This window comes from Biomphalaria glabrata, chromosome 1 (genome assembly GCF_947242115.1).
Source record: "Biomphalaria glabrata chromosome 1, xgBioGlab47.1, whole genome shotgun sequence".
NCBI lineage: Eukaryota > Metazoa > Mollusca > Gastropoda > Planorbidae > Biomphalaria > Biomphalaria glabrata.
In genome coordinates this window covers 15213082-15228212 of record NC_074711.1, presented here as the reverse complement: position 1 = coordinate 15228212, position 15131 = coordinate 15213082, and the positions used below count along the sequence as shown (strand labels likewise).

Sequence of the window (15131 nt, the reverse complement as noted above, 5' to 3'; positions counted from 1 at the left end):
ACACAGTCAAACGTAGATACAAATACTTTGTGTTGTCTGTTTTCAATGAGCCAGTTTTCTCTGCATTCTGAGTCCTAAGTTCACAAAGCAATCAATTACATTCAGACATGAAACACTTTCCCATGATTTTCAAAGTTACTTCAAGCAACTTGGAGATGCAGCAACAACACAACAAGTGATTCTCAAACTTGTAGTGCACGCACCTTAAATTAGGCTCCTCAAAATCTAAATTAGGCCAAGACTTTGTACTTCTTATAGTGGTCAGTGATAATACGCACATTAAAAAGCTGGATTTTTGCTCCACTCACATCTACTCTCTACTTTCTAAATGCCAGAAACTTTGCGAGCACGAAGGCTATCTGTTAAAGGTGACTGGTATATAGAGGTATAGACTTGAATGTACCTAACATCTCCATGATTCATAGTCCCTAATGCTTAGAAAGATCAACTTTACAGACGAAGCTTTTCTAATGTGTCACTAATGAGCTATTTTACGTAACACATTTCTAAAGTGAGAACACTTTTTTTTTTACAAAGCTTTTATCAACTCTGTCTTTCTGGTAAAAAGTGTGTACACGTTATTTCTCCCACACCCAATCTCGGATCAAGCTGAAATTTTGCACAATTTTTTTTTAACCAGACAACACAAAAATCAATTTTTAAAAATGTAAACAAACAATATATAGCTATAGAATCTTCTCTAGTCACAAGTACCTCACTAGCAGAGTGGTTAGCACGTCGTCACCATACCTCACTAGCAGAGTGGTTAGCACGTCGTCACCATACCTCACTAGCAGAGTGGTTAGCACGTCGTCACCAGTACCTCACTAGCAGAGTGGTTAGCACGTCGTCACCAGTACCTTACTAGCAGAGAGGTTAGCACGTCGTCACCAGTACCTCACTAGCAGAGTGGTTAGCATGTCGGTCCGAGGCACGAATTCCGCTTGCTTTAAAAAACCAATGACGGTAAAATCCACCCAGATATCCCTTTCTCCCCCCCCCCCAATTTTCCCAATAGGTATAGCTAAATGATGTGATCGTAGCTATTTAAAAAGCTAAAAGCATGAAATAGCGCTAAAAAATGGTAAAACTATTATTAAATCGGACAAATTTATTATTGTTGGTGTGGAGTCTAGATCTATTACAAATTTTACAACACGACTGATCCAACCTAACTGATACAATTACACATCCTATAAGCTTTGTTGATGTTTTTTTAATATTTTAAAATATACATACATAGTCTCTTCAACAGCGTATTGATGTTTTTGTTCACTATATCACTTGCAACCCTGTGATCACTTTTCACATACAAAAATACCCTAAAACCTCCATGAAGAGTTAATAGATCTAGACAGCTTCATCAGACAGGCGACTAAAACAAAAAGCATATAATAGATGTCATTACACCACGTGTAAAATGAACAGAATTTACCGGCAGTTCAAACCATGGAAGTTTAAGAACAACCCGAATGTCCAAGAACCGATAGATCTAGTTCCACATTTTGTTTGTATCTCTACAACCATCAACGGTAGACATTGCGAAAGAGTTCATCTCTATGGAACTGAAAGGTAGAACGGGAGCCTTGGTGGTGTACAGCTCAACCTTAGAGTATTATCTCGACATCATGCCAACCTCACAAGATAGTTCTCTCAAACGAACCCGAATAACTGATTTCATGGTACGAAGAAGTCGTAGCGGTCTGAATGGCTTAAATTACTGATATCTTTAAATGTATGTGTATGTATGTAGGCCTATGTGCGAGAGAGAGAAAGAGAAGAAGTGAAGAAAAAAAAACTTTTTAAAAATATGTCTACTAAATCTACCCCAAACACTTTTAAAAGCATCAAAGATAAAGAACGATCTCAAATTCTACCAGTGTTAGTTTACATAGAAATCGATCCACGACAGGCAAATGCTTCGTCTGCATCACAAGTGACAAAATTATTAGGTCACCCTGGGTCTCCAATGTCCCATAAAATGCTGAACCCTTTTAAAAGATATATCATATTAGTATGAAACAAAATATAGAAAATAAAAATCTAATCGAATTAACGTTACGAAGTTGGTGTCTGAGATAATTGAATACCTGGTAACTAGATTATAATACCCTTGTATTTATGCGTTTGATTGCTTTTAAAGTATTCACTGACTGGTTTGAAGTATATTCAAAACAAAATAACAGACACATTGGAACTTGAAGTAAAATCATGTAATCATTGTTAAATAGAGTATGACATACTTAGTCAGCTGATGCAAGTCATACAAACTCTAGGGACAGGAAGAGAGAAAAAAAAAAGGGTGGGGGAGAGAAAATAGAAGATGGCGGAAATGAGAAAGGGAAAAAAAGTGTGTGAACCGCTTTTTTGTATCATATTGAGATTTTTTTTTCGTAATTGTGAGTTTCATTTTGCAATACATAGTCATATATATGCGTTGTATGTTGTCATTTGTATTGATCCACTCAAATAAAAAAAAATGTACCATACTATAGAAATAGAAAAATTAGCTACAAAAGGGGAGGGGGAGAATTGTTTTTTAAAAAAGGGAAAAGGATTTTTTAAAATTGACCACAGTGATAATCATCATTGGCCTCATCAGTCGTAGAACGACTATGGTTCATCTCAGAGCACACTTCCTCGTGTGGCTGCGGAGCCCTATTTTGGAGAGACACTCCCGTCCACAGATAGCGCAGGTTACAGTGATAATGTATACTGTAAAAATAACTAGGTTCAGCTATGCTATGAAAATAAAGTCAAGGTTCACATCTACAACTTGATGTGTATTAGGACGGATGAGAAAATCCGCTGGTCAATCAGTGAAATGTCAGTCCACACGAAAACAAAGAACCCAATAGCTTGTCTTGTTCTACAGCGACAAGAGAACATGCATTGTCTGATAGCAGAGGACTGGAGTAGAGTAACTCTCTCGAGACCACATAAAAGCAAATATAATGAACTCTGTCAAGTTTTAAATAGATTTCTGACGGACATACCCCGTCGTCAACATGGACAATTTAGAAGAGACTGTCCTTGTCCAAAATGATCTGTAAGCAGAGACCTCACGCAAATAAAAAAAAAGGTTTGTAGATTAAGTTTTCCTGGGACATTTTCTGTGTACAGAATACGAAAGTAAATGTTTTATTTGTGTTCACTTTTAATCCTGTGTAAGTAAATTAAATTTTTAAAAAGCAGTCTTTTTTTTTTGTTGAGCTAAAAGGTGGTCGACGTAACAGAGGTGGCCGACGGAAACGCTTTAAAGACCAGCTTAGGCACCAGTTTGCCTTAGCAGACATAGAAGAGAGCACCTGGTTGCATGTGACTTCAGAACGAGACAGCTGGAGGTCACTCACAAAGGCCCGCGAGATACACATTTGAGACCAAAAGAAAATCCACTGCCGAGGACAGACACAGATGGCGAAAAGAAAATCTTAATCGGCCACCTGCGGACAATGGTTAAGCTTGCCCTGGATGTGGCAAAATATGTAGGTCACAGCTGGGGCTGCGTAGCCAAGGGAAATACTGCATTCCTCATTAATCTTCCGACACGAAGGCAAGCCTTATTAATTAAACTTTAAAAATCTTTCGCCTGTATCACAAAGTAATGGTATTATTTAAATGGCAACAACTTTCAAAATGGCGTCCAATTCGTGTTGTTTTTTTTCCGTCTATTCCTTTCAAAATTTCTCCCAATCTCTTGTTATGTTTCCTACTGTTTGATTTAGTTTCCATTTTATCATTACCACATTTCCCTATATCGCTTTCCCTTCCTTTCTCTCCCTTCAAACGTTGTATTACTTCAAGAATGTAAAGCGGATCTTCAAACATCCAAAGGTAAACAGAAGAGCAGATTACTCCTGTCTCCCCGTATGAAAATAGCATAATAGTAAAAGAAATTGAATAAAAAGAGAAGCAGAGATCACGTGATAGTGTAAAACAAAAACACAAATGGTCGTAGGGTGATGTAATGAGACAAACGGGATGTTTTAAGAAACCACGTCCGTCAGAACAGGTCACTTTAAGGATGTATCCTCTCTAGGGACATGATATATTCAAGCTTCTTTTTTTTAGTGTGTGTGTTAGTTAGCTTCGTGCTTCTAGATCTAGTATGTACAATAACAGCTATTCAAAACAATGGAATTCGTCCAAATCTTTGGCCGTTACACTATTTGTATTACACGCGTTTCAAGAACCACTGGCCCTAACATTCCATTGTCACATTTTAAAGAAAATTAATATTTAAAAAATCTTTATACAATTAAAAAGAAAATATTTGTTTTTGAAGACAATAACTTCTCATACCACTGATATAAAGCGATTGTTAGATTTTTTTTTTTTATTGAACATTTTTACCCACCCCCATCCTCCCTTCCTCCCGACCGAGAAAAAAAATTCTGGTGAAGTGAATGTCTAATCTAACTACACTTTAGAATATTCTAATGATAGGCTTTTAGATCTAGACTTCGAAGACGGTGCGCTAAATGTCCCTAAACATTCATTAATACAACTCTTGATGAATAGAGTGGCCTACATGCGGAAATACCCAAAGACGTAGTCTTTGTTCAAGATACTTATTTTGTAGTCCCCTAGCCAAGTTTGAATTATTTGTTGTTATACTTTGAAAAACAATAACAGCCGAAATAGATTTTTTTCGTGTGGCCAAAGAGCTATACATCAACTGTCAAATTTCTAGGGGAAATCATAAGTGAGTCATTTTCGAGAACCGTGTGCACCCACCCAGGTTTGCCTCACTTCGAATGTGCGACCTAAATAGAGGTATTTTTTAAAAAATCGGTGCGATACTCTCTGAGCTAAAATGCTTATGAACATTAATCAAGAAAAAAATGCAAGAAATGTGTGCCACGTCTGGGCTACCCTCTTCCTCCTACACTGAGCACACTTTGTCCTTATCAGGAGCACTAAGAACTCAATTTTAACATCGAATACAAAACGTAGTCCTTTATTTGTCTAGAGATAACAAATCTATGCCAATCGCAGAAGCACACACACGCACACATATGCAGTCAACCACAAGAAAAAGTAAAAAGAAAGATGACTAGATCTAGGACCTATTAAACAAACTTGAGTGAAACAGGACTAGATCTACATCTAAGAAACAAACTAGACACACGAAACAAAGAAGAAGTTATGGTTATAAACTCGGTAAAGAGATCAGACCGAAATGATAATAAGACTTGAACCCGAAACGTCTGGTGCCACACGACCAGTGTTTAAAAAAAAAAACACATATTGATAAGTGAAAGAATAAATGTGTGTAACACTCGTAAAAAAAACAACATCGAAATCAATAATACCCAGGCAGAAAGTGTCAAGTAGATACCCAGTTCCTTTTGAAATGGTAGACCACTTAAAGCCAGTTAAGAAGCGTTTACCGCCCAATAGATCTAGAACTAGATCTACAAAGAACTAAAGGATAAGACCAGATTTGAAATAATGTATCGTCTTTACCACTGGACAACGGCACGGCAGTTGGCTGCGTTTAATGACGTAGTTTCGGTCAAGGGATTTGAACTACGGACCTACTTTAGGTCTTTAGGTTTACAGTCTTATTGTCAGAGTTTCTCAGGTTGGGGGTGCGTTTCCTTCCTCCATTTTTCAGGAAGTCGTTTCATTTTCCAAGTAGGGAATTTCATCGCGAGATGTGTCGGCAACAAAATCCCCAGGAATGTACACTTCTGAAGCTCAGAATGCAGGACTGTATTCTGAGGCGTAGTGTGTGTGGGGGGGAGGGGGGTAAGAAGTGATATTGGTAAATAGAATTCTCTGGCCCAAAACATAGAGCCTATTTGTTTCGTAGGAGAGCTGGGGAGGGGGGTGATACTCGAATGTACGGGATGGTCCAATTCAACATAATAAATACTAGATACTTAGGTATGGGGGAGCGATAACTTTATATCATTATATTATTATAAGTAAGAAAAAAAAAAGGGAAGGGGTCCATGGCGAAATAAACAATTTATAGCTTGGGAACGGGCGTAGCCGATAGAAAGTGCTAGCTCTTCGGAAAGAATGAATTGTCTTTAAAAAAAAAAACTTTGTTACTTGCTTAGATCTACTTTCATTCATGTGAACTTTAAAACTGGAGTACATTCACTGGTTGAGTCGTTATGGATAACATGAAACAATGTGTGGAATGGACGGACGTTTTATTGGATGAGTCGCTAAGGACAACAAAAACACTGAGTGGGAGATGAACCGGTACAGTGATAAAAGTCTAGTGGCCTCAATAGGTCCAACAAATTACAACAAAATTCGTACCAAGTAAAAAAAATAAAAGTGAGTAGGGTGTAACTATTAAAATGTAATGTGTTCCCAATGAGCAACTCCCCAATAAATTGTGTACATCGATAAGAAAGCGTAGATATGAAACATATTGAAAAGATAGGGGTCAAGCTGGGATAAAGAAGACAATAGATTAATTATCGATAATTGTATCGTTAAAATCAATGGCTAAATCAATAATGATAACTAGGCAATTCCTATTCAGATGAGACGAAATGTAGAAATATAAGCACCTAATACCAACAGTAGCCGTTTAGATCTTGCGATCCATGGGGCAGATGATGTCAAGGTCATCTGGTTCAAATGCCGACGGTTAACGGGGGTGCCATTTGGACAGCACAACGACCAACCGCATTTACTTTCCCCCAACTACCCATCGCCCAGTTGGGTGGACTCATGGGTGTTTTAAAAAATCCCGAAATAATTCAAACACCAAGATTCGAACCTGAGTTCCCTCGTTTCGAAAGTTAAGCGCTTTACCACTCAGCCACCACGATCCCGACAAAATAGCAACAAACTAAAGAGCGAAACGGTGAGAAGTTTGTCAACCTAACCCTAGAGGAAGGAGAACACGAAAATAAACTTTGTAAACTTCAATGCTGAAAACCTACCACATCAACCTTGCGGATATCAGCTCTGTAATATTAATAGTTCGAATATTTAAAACTAAAAAGTGTGACTAGCGCAAGTGTTTTCACCTAACATACTAGATCTAAAGACCAAATAGGTTTTAGAATAAGTGGTCGGCAACACGACCAAACAAAAAATAATAATTTTAATGTTTTAGACTAAGTCTAAGTAAAGAGAAAGCTACAAACTGAACATTTTCCTTTTGTCTGTTAAGACTAAAATTACAAACCTAACTGATTGACCAATATATCGATATATTGTATTGGCTAACAAGGAATTCTTCACAAAGCTAATGCCTTAACAAGAACCCCCAGTACGCCCGGCAACTCTCCACATAGAACATCGATATATCAACATTATGGCGTTTCGGTTGCTAGGTTACGAAACGCTGGCATGTACAAGCCGAGCCATCATTAATTGTTTATATATGCCAGCACCACCTTGTGTCGGTGCTCGGGGATGAAAAGGGAAGCAATAGCCTAGCATGCTAGATATAAAGCTTGTTTTTTTCCCTACCTCGTGTCTATATTGTATGAGCCGTGCAGAAATCTGGCACAAATCATGACTCCGTGACATACAATACCAACATTCAGATATCAGAGCTGGGCCTAACACTTAAAGTTAGGTTAACACAACTACTTATCTGCTTACACAATAAAACTCTATGCTTCTTAAAATGATTTTGTTGGGATGGACATTCATTGAAATATTTACACGGAGATTGTGGTAGTGCGCGCAACAGTCAACCGTTGAGTCAAGGGTTTGAGTCTGGGTTTTGTGAGAATAATTATTTTTAAAAAAAACTTCCCATTTCTCACAATTAGGTGTATGAACTCACATACAACTAGCAGGAAATGAGAAGGCTGACACACTCGCCAAGAGTGGGAGAACAAACTCACAAGTAAACTCTGCTCTCTATCCAGAAGAAATGAAGAAATTAATTGTAGATAAAATAAATGAGAAATGGACGAGCTCCCATCCAAATCACAAGAAAGATTATGCTTACTATAAGCTATCCCGACAAGACCAACGTCTAATCTTTCGACTCAGGACCGGACACAACAGAATGCGACAACACATGTTCCGGAAGCTCAAAATTGGAACCAGTGAAATCTGCCCATGTGGAGTATCACCAGAAAATGCCGACCACGTCCTCCAAAACTGCTCTCTCTACCAAGAGGCCCGTATAAGACATTGGCCCCAAATCACCCCAATAGAAAGAAAACTGTATGGAGAGCTCCCTGATTTGGAAACCACTGCGCAGTTCATCTCATGTATTGGTCTAGTCATATGAACACTCCAACATAACAATGAGAACGATGAAGAAGAAGAAGGTGTATGAAAATAAAAGCGATTGGTTATTGTACTGGACACAGAACCGCCCTTGTTAGATGTCGCCAAGCACAAGAATGAAACAAGAGAGAAACTGTATTTAATAACAAAAATGAATAGTGCCTACACCCTATGTTTATGTAAACAAATCTACCCAGATTAACTTCACAAGGCCCAATATGATGATGGAGAAAGAGAGTTGTTTTGTTTTGTTTGTTTTTTTAATTGTAACCTTGGGCAGTGTGGACAGCATCAGCAGCTAGCAACCACCGTGAATGGTCGTTATCCAAGAAATGAACAGTGCACCTGCGTCATTCTTTTAAAACGTCGAGACTAATACACCCACACCCACATACAAAGTCTATCCCTATTCAAATATCTATAAGCAGTACTCCAACTATAGTTGACTATAAAAGGACACAAAAAGTCCAGTTCGATATTTTATGGATTTGCCGATTTCCTGCCACGTCCCCTTACCCCCCCCCCCCCCGCAAAACAATAGCCCTGCCTTAATAGTCTTTCTTCTTAGAAAATCCAAGACTTCAAGGGTGGCTCTTTTAAAATCAGCACGGAGTGATCAATAGCCTAACCAAAGACAATCTATTTCAAGAGGCTTCGATCCCAACCAGTGATTAACACAGAAACCAGACAGAAAATGGCATAGCATTATATAATATATAAACATACGCCAATGAAACTTAAAAGTGGCGAGACAAAATATTACACGTTTGTTTCAACTAATTCTAAACGATGTCAACCAAAAAAAATATCAATACGTTTTGTACAGAGAAATGCACTCCACAGCATATGCACAAGATGGCTGTTGGATCGTTCATGTGATGGGGAGGTGGAAGAATAGAAATGTGAAAAGAAATATTTATTTCTTCTTTAAAAAAAAAAAAAAAAGGAACAGGTTAACCAAGCTTTACAAATGACATGCAGGAAACAAAATGGAATGAAAGAAAGACATTGGAGCTGTCTGTCCAATTCTGTCAACATTTCAAATACCACAGAGTGTGAGTAGACAGATTTTTAATCAATCTTTGGGTTCTCTGTTGAATGAGTTTTCTTGAATACTTTCTTTAGCCTTTATTATAATTATAGAATGCCCAAAGGTAATCTATTTTCACATTCTTTGATGAAATATCAAATATATATGCTCTTTTTATAAGCAAAAAAAAAAAATGAGCACTTGAAAAAAAAATATACTATTGATTCTTACTATTAAGATATATAATATTGGACATTTTTTTTTCAAATCTCAAGATCAAACAAAATAGAACTTGGGGAAGAGTATTGATCATTTCAACGAGAAATCAATGTCACTAGCCAAATCTTACATGGTGTGAGATATGGTGTGAAATGTTTAAGCTTGACTGAAACACACTGTGATGTCATAACTGGACTGTTTCTTGTTTGAACCAATTTTACAAGAATACTGTGTGGCCAGATTAACTATCATCTATCCCTGGGTGAACCTAGATACATATTTAAAACTGGAGTGGTCAGCAGATGCCAGTGACAAGTCAGATTTTACTGCTACCAGGATTCAAAATTTTATTTATTTTAGACTATAGATGTCAACCATTGGTCAACTTTACAAGCCTTAATTCTAAGAAGAAAGCATTAATTAAAACATATAATTTAGCTCTTTAATTTTATCTAATTAAAGCAGTTAAATGGGTCAGAAGAGCACATGTAAGAGCTCTACTTCAAGCCAGTTAGCCTTGTTTTTCTTACTAATCCATCCAAGTATTGGGTAAAATCCCCAACAAATGTCTGAATTTAACAGCAAATGAGATCAAGAGAAAGTCAATTACACCAATTCAAAATAAAGTTGGGCTAAAAGGGGCTATTAAACATACAAGCAACAAGAACATATTTTTGAAAACTAAAAGAAAAAAACTTTTTTGAAGAATGAGGCATGATGGCTAAGTTGGACAATGCTTGGCTGCTGAACAAAATTTTCTAGTTAAATTTGGGGTGAACAACACAAATTTTATTTTTAAAAGTCCTCAAAACCTCTGATGATCTCTTCAAAATTTTACTTCAATGCTAGATAATTTCCATATATTTGAAGGCTCACTAAATTGCAAGTAAAATCTATAACTTGTAATGGAAAGAAATACCAATGTGTACAAGTAGTAGTGGTATAATACCTTAATAGTAGATTTAGACTTGTTTTAGATTTCGTGTTAATTTAAATTATATTTATTTTATATTAATGTAGGGTGTAGGTATCAAAGTAGGTCAGACCATAAAAGTAAGAATATTTTTTTTCCACCATTTTATTCTGATTATTCTGATTCTAGACACTTCATATCCTAGTGACCAACAAGCAAAATGAAAAAAAAAAAATTTAAATACAAAGCTTATCTAAGGGGAAGAACTCTAATATTATAAAACTATATTTAAATTTCTAAATGTAGAAATTATTTACTTTTTTATATCAAACAAAATAATTAATTACAAATAATTAATTGATTAATTAATTTAAGTTTTGTTTGTTACCATTTATTTATAAATAATGTTTCAAGTTTCAACTTTATCACTATAACTCAGGTGTACCTCAAGGAACAGTCTTGGGTCCACTACTATTTTTAATTTACATAAATGATTTACCAAATTGCATTAGTTCAGGAACAAAAGTCAGATTATTTGCAGACGATTGCATAATATATAGAACAATAAAAACAACACAAGACACAGATATTTTACAAAGAGAATTAGATGAATTACAGAAATGGGAATCAAATTGGAGCATGTCTTTCCACCCAGAAAAATGTCAGTTGTTAAGAGTAACAAAAAAAACTAAAACAAATTAATTCCACTTATCTTATTCATGGCAAACCAGTAACACAGACTAAAAACGCAAAATACCTAGGTGTTATAATAAATGAAAAACTATCATGGAATCCACATATTGATGAAACTACAAAAAAATCAAACAAAGCATTAGGATTTATTAAAAGAAATTTCTATAAATCAAATAAGAACATAAAACTAAAATGTTATTTAACCTTGTTTAGGCCAATAATAGAATATGCATCCTACGTTTGGGACCCCTCAACTCAAGAAAACATTAAGAAACTGGAACAGACACAAAATAGAGCAGTGAGATTCATAACAAACGAATATTCACATTTGACTAGAGTAACACCTTTAGTAAAATCACTAAATTTAGAAAGCCTTCAGGACAGAAGGCTCAAAAGTAAAGTAGCAATCATACATAAAACACTGAACCATAATCTTCAAATACAAAAACAAAATTTAATAAAATACTCTGAAAGACACAAAGATAAAGGCACATTCCTCGTCCCATATGCTAGGACAAATTTGTACAAATACTCCTTCTTCCCTAGTGCTATTAGAGCATGGAATGGGTTGCCTGAGCTAGCCAGGAAAACCAGTGACTTGGCAGAATTTAAGTCATTGGTTAATATGCATGACTAAATGCATGACGCGTAGGACGTAATCATCTTCTTTTTTGAAGTAACGTCTGTATTATATAAGATGGGTGTGGGAGAAATAATGTGTACAATTATAAAAGTGGACAAAATCTGAAATATTTAACCATATGAAATACTGAAGGATTAATTTCCCTTCTTGAAATAAAACAAAATCATTAATAATCAGTAACTAATTGACTAATTAGTAAATTTTTTCTTTTGTTTCATATATTGTCTACACCAATGAATAATTGTGCAAAGTTTTAACTTAATCCAAGAAACGGTGTGGGAAAAATAATTGTTCAAACTTTTTACCAGAAAGAGTGAGTTGATTTGTAAGCTTTGAAAAAATAAAAACTAGATAGTAGACAATGTTACTGATGTAGATTCAGAAGTATCAATTTTTTTCCCTTGATTACTTGACAAATTGTAGATCTTGAGGCTAGTAGAGCTAGGTCATTCTAGAGACTCAAGATATTGAATCAATATTGTCAAGAGCTAGAGATGTAGTCCAGATCTTCAAGTCAATCTTGACACAGTGGTCACACAGTAATAAAATAACTAGATCTATATCTATCTATCTCGCGCGACCGGAAAATCGAAGTATCTAATATATATATATATATATATATATATATAGAGAGAGAGAGAGAGAGAGAGAGACTCTAGACTCGATATAATATATAATCTAGAATTTAGTAGATCTTAATATATCTAGTCTAGATCTAGATAAAGAATAAAGATTATCTATAAATTACTATAGTGATAATAGTGAATATAGACTCTAGTCACTCTATACTACTAGATCAATGATAGAGCAATACTAGAAAGAGTCTAGATCTAGAATATTCTACTAGAATAATCTAGAGTCTAGAGATTCTAGAAATCTAGATTTAGATCTATAAGTATAGTATAACTAACTTAAACTAGACTCAAACAATCTGACTCTACTCTCTAGCTAGTCTAGTTACAGTCTATAAGTAACTAAGTAAGTGGTATAAGTATAACTTAATTTTACTTATTTTTTTAATGTCTTAAAAAATAATAATATAGATCTAGAAATCTAGATGTCTAGATCTAATTATAATTATTATACTAGATCTAATAATATAAAATTATTAAAATATAATAATATAATATTCTAGATCTAGTAGCTTAGTAGCTAGAGTCTAGACTAGTCTAGAGTTAGTAGAGTGACTAGTCACATAGTGATAGTGACTAGAGTCTAGCTAGGCTAGATCTAGATCTAGCTGCAGTGATCTAGTGATGATCTACTCTCTCTAACTCTAAGTTAAGTCTAAGACTAAAGTCTAAAGACAGTCAAACTCAAAGTCTCTAGACTCTATGACTAAAAAATGACTAGATCTAGCTAGACTGACTAGACTAGTCTAGTCTGTCTAGCAGTCTAGCTCTAACTCTAGGTCTAGAGACAGACACTGAGATCTAGAATCTAGATTCTAGAGATCTAGTCCTAGATTAGATCTAGATCTAGATTATAATTATTATATTTTATATTCTAAGAAAAATTACAAGTTTCAGGAAATCAACAAAAGGAACATACCAGACACACATTATAAGATCCTGTAAGTTAACAATGTCAGTGTCATATATTTAGATCTAGATGTTCTGTTTAACGATTTCGAATACACAGCAACAACACACAGTAACACATGACACATTCGATGGGAAAAAAAAAACATACACAAGAGTTCAAATGACCACCATTTTGTATGCAAATAAGAAGCGCCACCTTGCAAAGGGAGTGCTCTCAAATTTTATTTTTAGACACAATTTTATTTTTGTCGACCAATAGTATAAATGATAAATTTTTCTATAAATAGATAGATCTAAATCCCATACACACCTTATTTACGTTGAGAAAAGAAGCATCGCATTATAGCATAGCTCTCTAGATTGCCCCAGAATATAGCTAGAAATCTAGATCTAGTAGATAGTTTCTTTCTAGAAGTTTTCATTGCATTAAACATTTTCAGCCAAAATATACGTTCATCGCTTCTTCTCTTTATTTAAGTTTTATTTAAAAGATGTCCGTGAGGCAAAAAAAAATTATGCCTAGCAATAAAATTTGATGAATAAATAAACTAAATGTTGCAACGGGGTTTTCCAGTGCACCATAAAAATCCATATCGTCATATGTAGTTCAATCATGGAACTATTACCATGGTTCAGTTGTTAAAGCGTCAAGGTCGTGTGGTATGAGCGCTGGAAAAATCACTCACTGGGATATGTTTGTATGTATGTTTGTATAGGCCCTATATGTATGTCAATCTTATATATCTATCCGTCCATCCATCCACATTCATCTGTCATAACTTTGTCACTTCGAAGTACTGAGAAGTACTTGTAACAGTAGGCTATTGGTGACAGACATATCAGAGGCGCAGCTATCAATATGCGGATGGTGCGGGCCAAAAGAGCGTCAATTAAGTGGTGTCGAGGGGCTCTGAGTCAGTGGGCATCAAACTTTTCCACAGCATATTCTAAGTTCCTATTCCCCTGAGCTTTTCAGTAAAATCTAAACATTGTAAATACATTAACAAACACAATTAAAATACTGTATTTGAAATGTAAACTAAATGTTGAATGCGAGTAAGTAACAATCAAGCCAAGAACAAGTGGAGAGACTAGCTGAAGAAAATCTTGAACACAATTCATTTTCTCTCAAAAAGAATCTGGCACTCTCGCTAACGAGATGAAGAATTAAAAGGAGTTGGGGAAATTCTTATTCAAGTAGCCTACCATGGGCTAAGCCAAGGGAATTTGAGGTTCAACCCCCCCCCCCCAAAATGATACCTCAGAATATGCATTTTATTGTTTTAAATACAGCACTGCCCCAGACGGTGCCAGACCCCCTGGCTGGCAAATGGGGGAGGTGGGGGGCTCTACAGTCTTTCCAATAACTCCAGAAAGAACCTATTCTATGGTACAATTAACGTTATCCGAACACGCGCGCACACACACACACACACACACACACATATACACATACATACATATATATATATATATATATATATATATATATATATATATATATATATATATATATATATATATATATATATATATACCAATATATATATATATATATACCATGGGATTAGCCATATATATAGCCGGGGGGAGTACAAGTTTGTGAGTCTTTCGTCACAAAGTACGAGCATGCACTGGAATCACTGCAATTGTTTTAGAGAAACTACTTTCTGATGGTTTAGACCTAATGGGATGCAGAGGTCAATGCTATGACAATATAAGCTATAAGTCATGAATGGTCAACACTGAGGCTACGTGCAGAGCCGGATTTAAGGGAGGGGTTGTTATTTGGTATGGATTCTTTAATTTTGGGCCCCGGCTGTATTAACTGAAATAAACGATGCGCAAGTCTACCTTCAAAAA

At 35.5% G+C, this 15131-nt stretch overlaps 1 protein-coding gene across 1 annotated transcript in view; it reads right to left on the bottom strand.

Annotated features, from left to right (window-relative positions):
- LOC106073093 (phospholipid-transporting ATPase ID-like) overlaps positions 1-13440 on the bottom strand; it is a 94748-nt gene extending 81308 nt beyond the window's left edge. The window contains exon 1 of the mRNA XM_056024385.1: positions 13276-13440. The gene's annotated coding sequence lies outside the window, so the exon portion shown is untranslated. The remainder of the gene's footprint in view (positions 1-13275) is intronic.
- Between the last annotated feature and the right edge of the window lie 1691 nt (positions 13441-15131).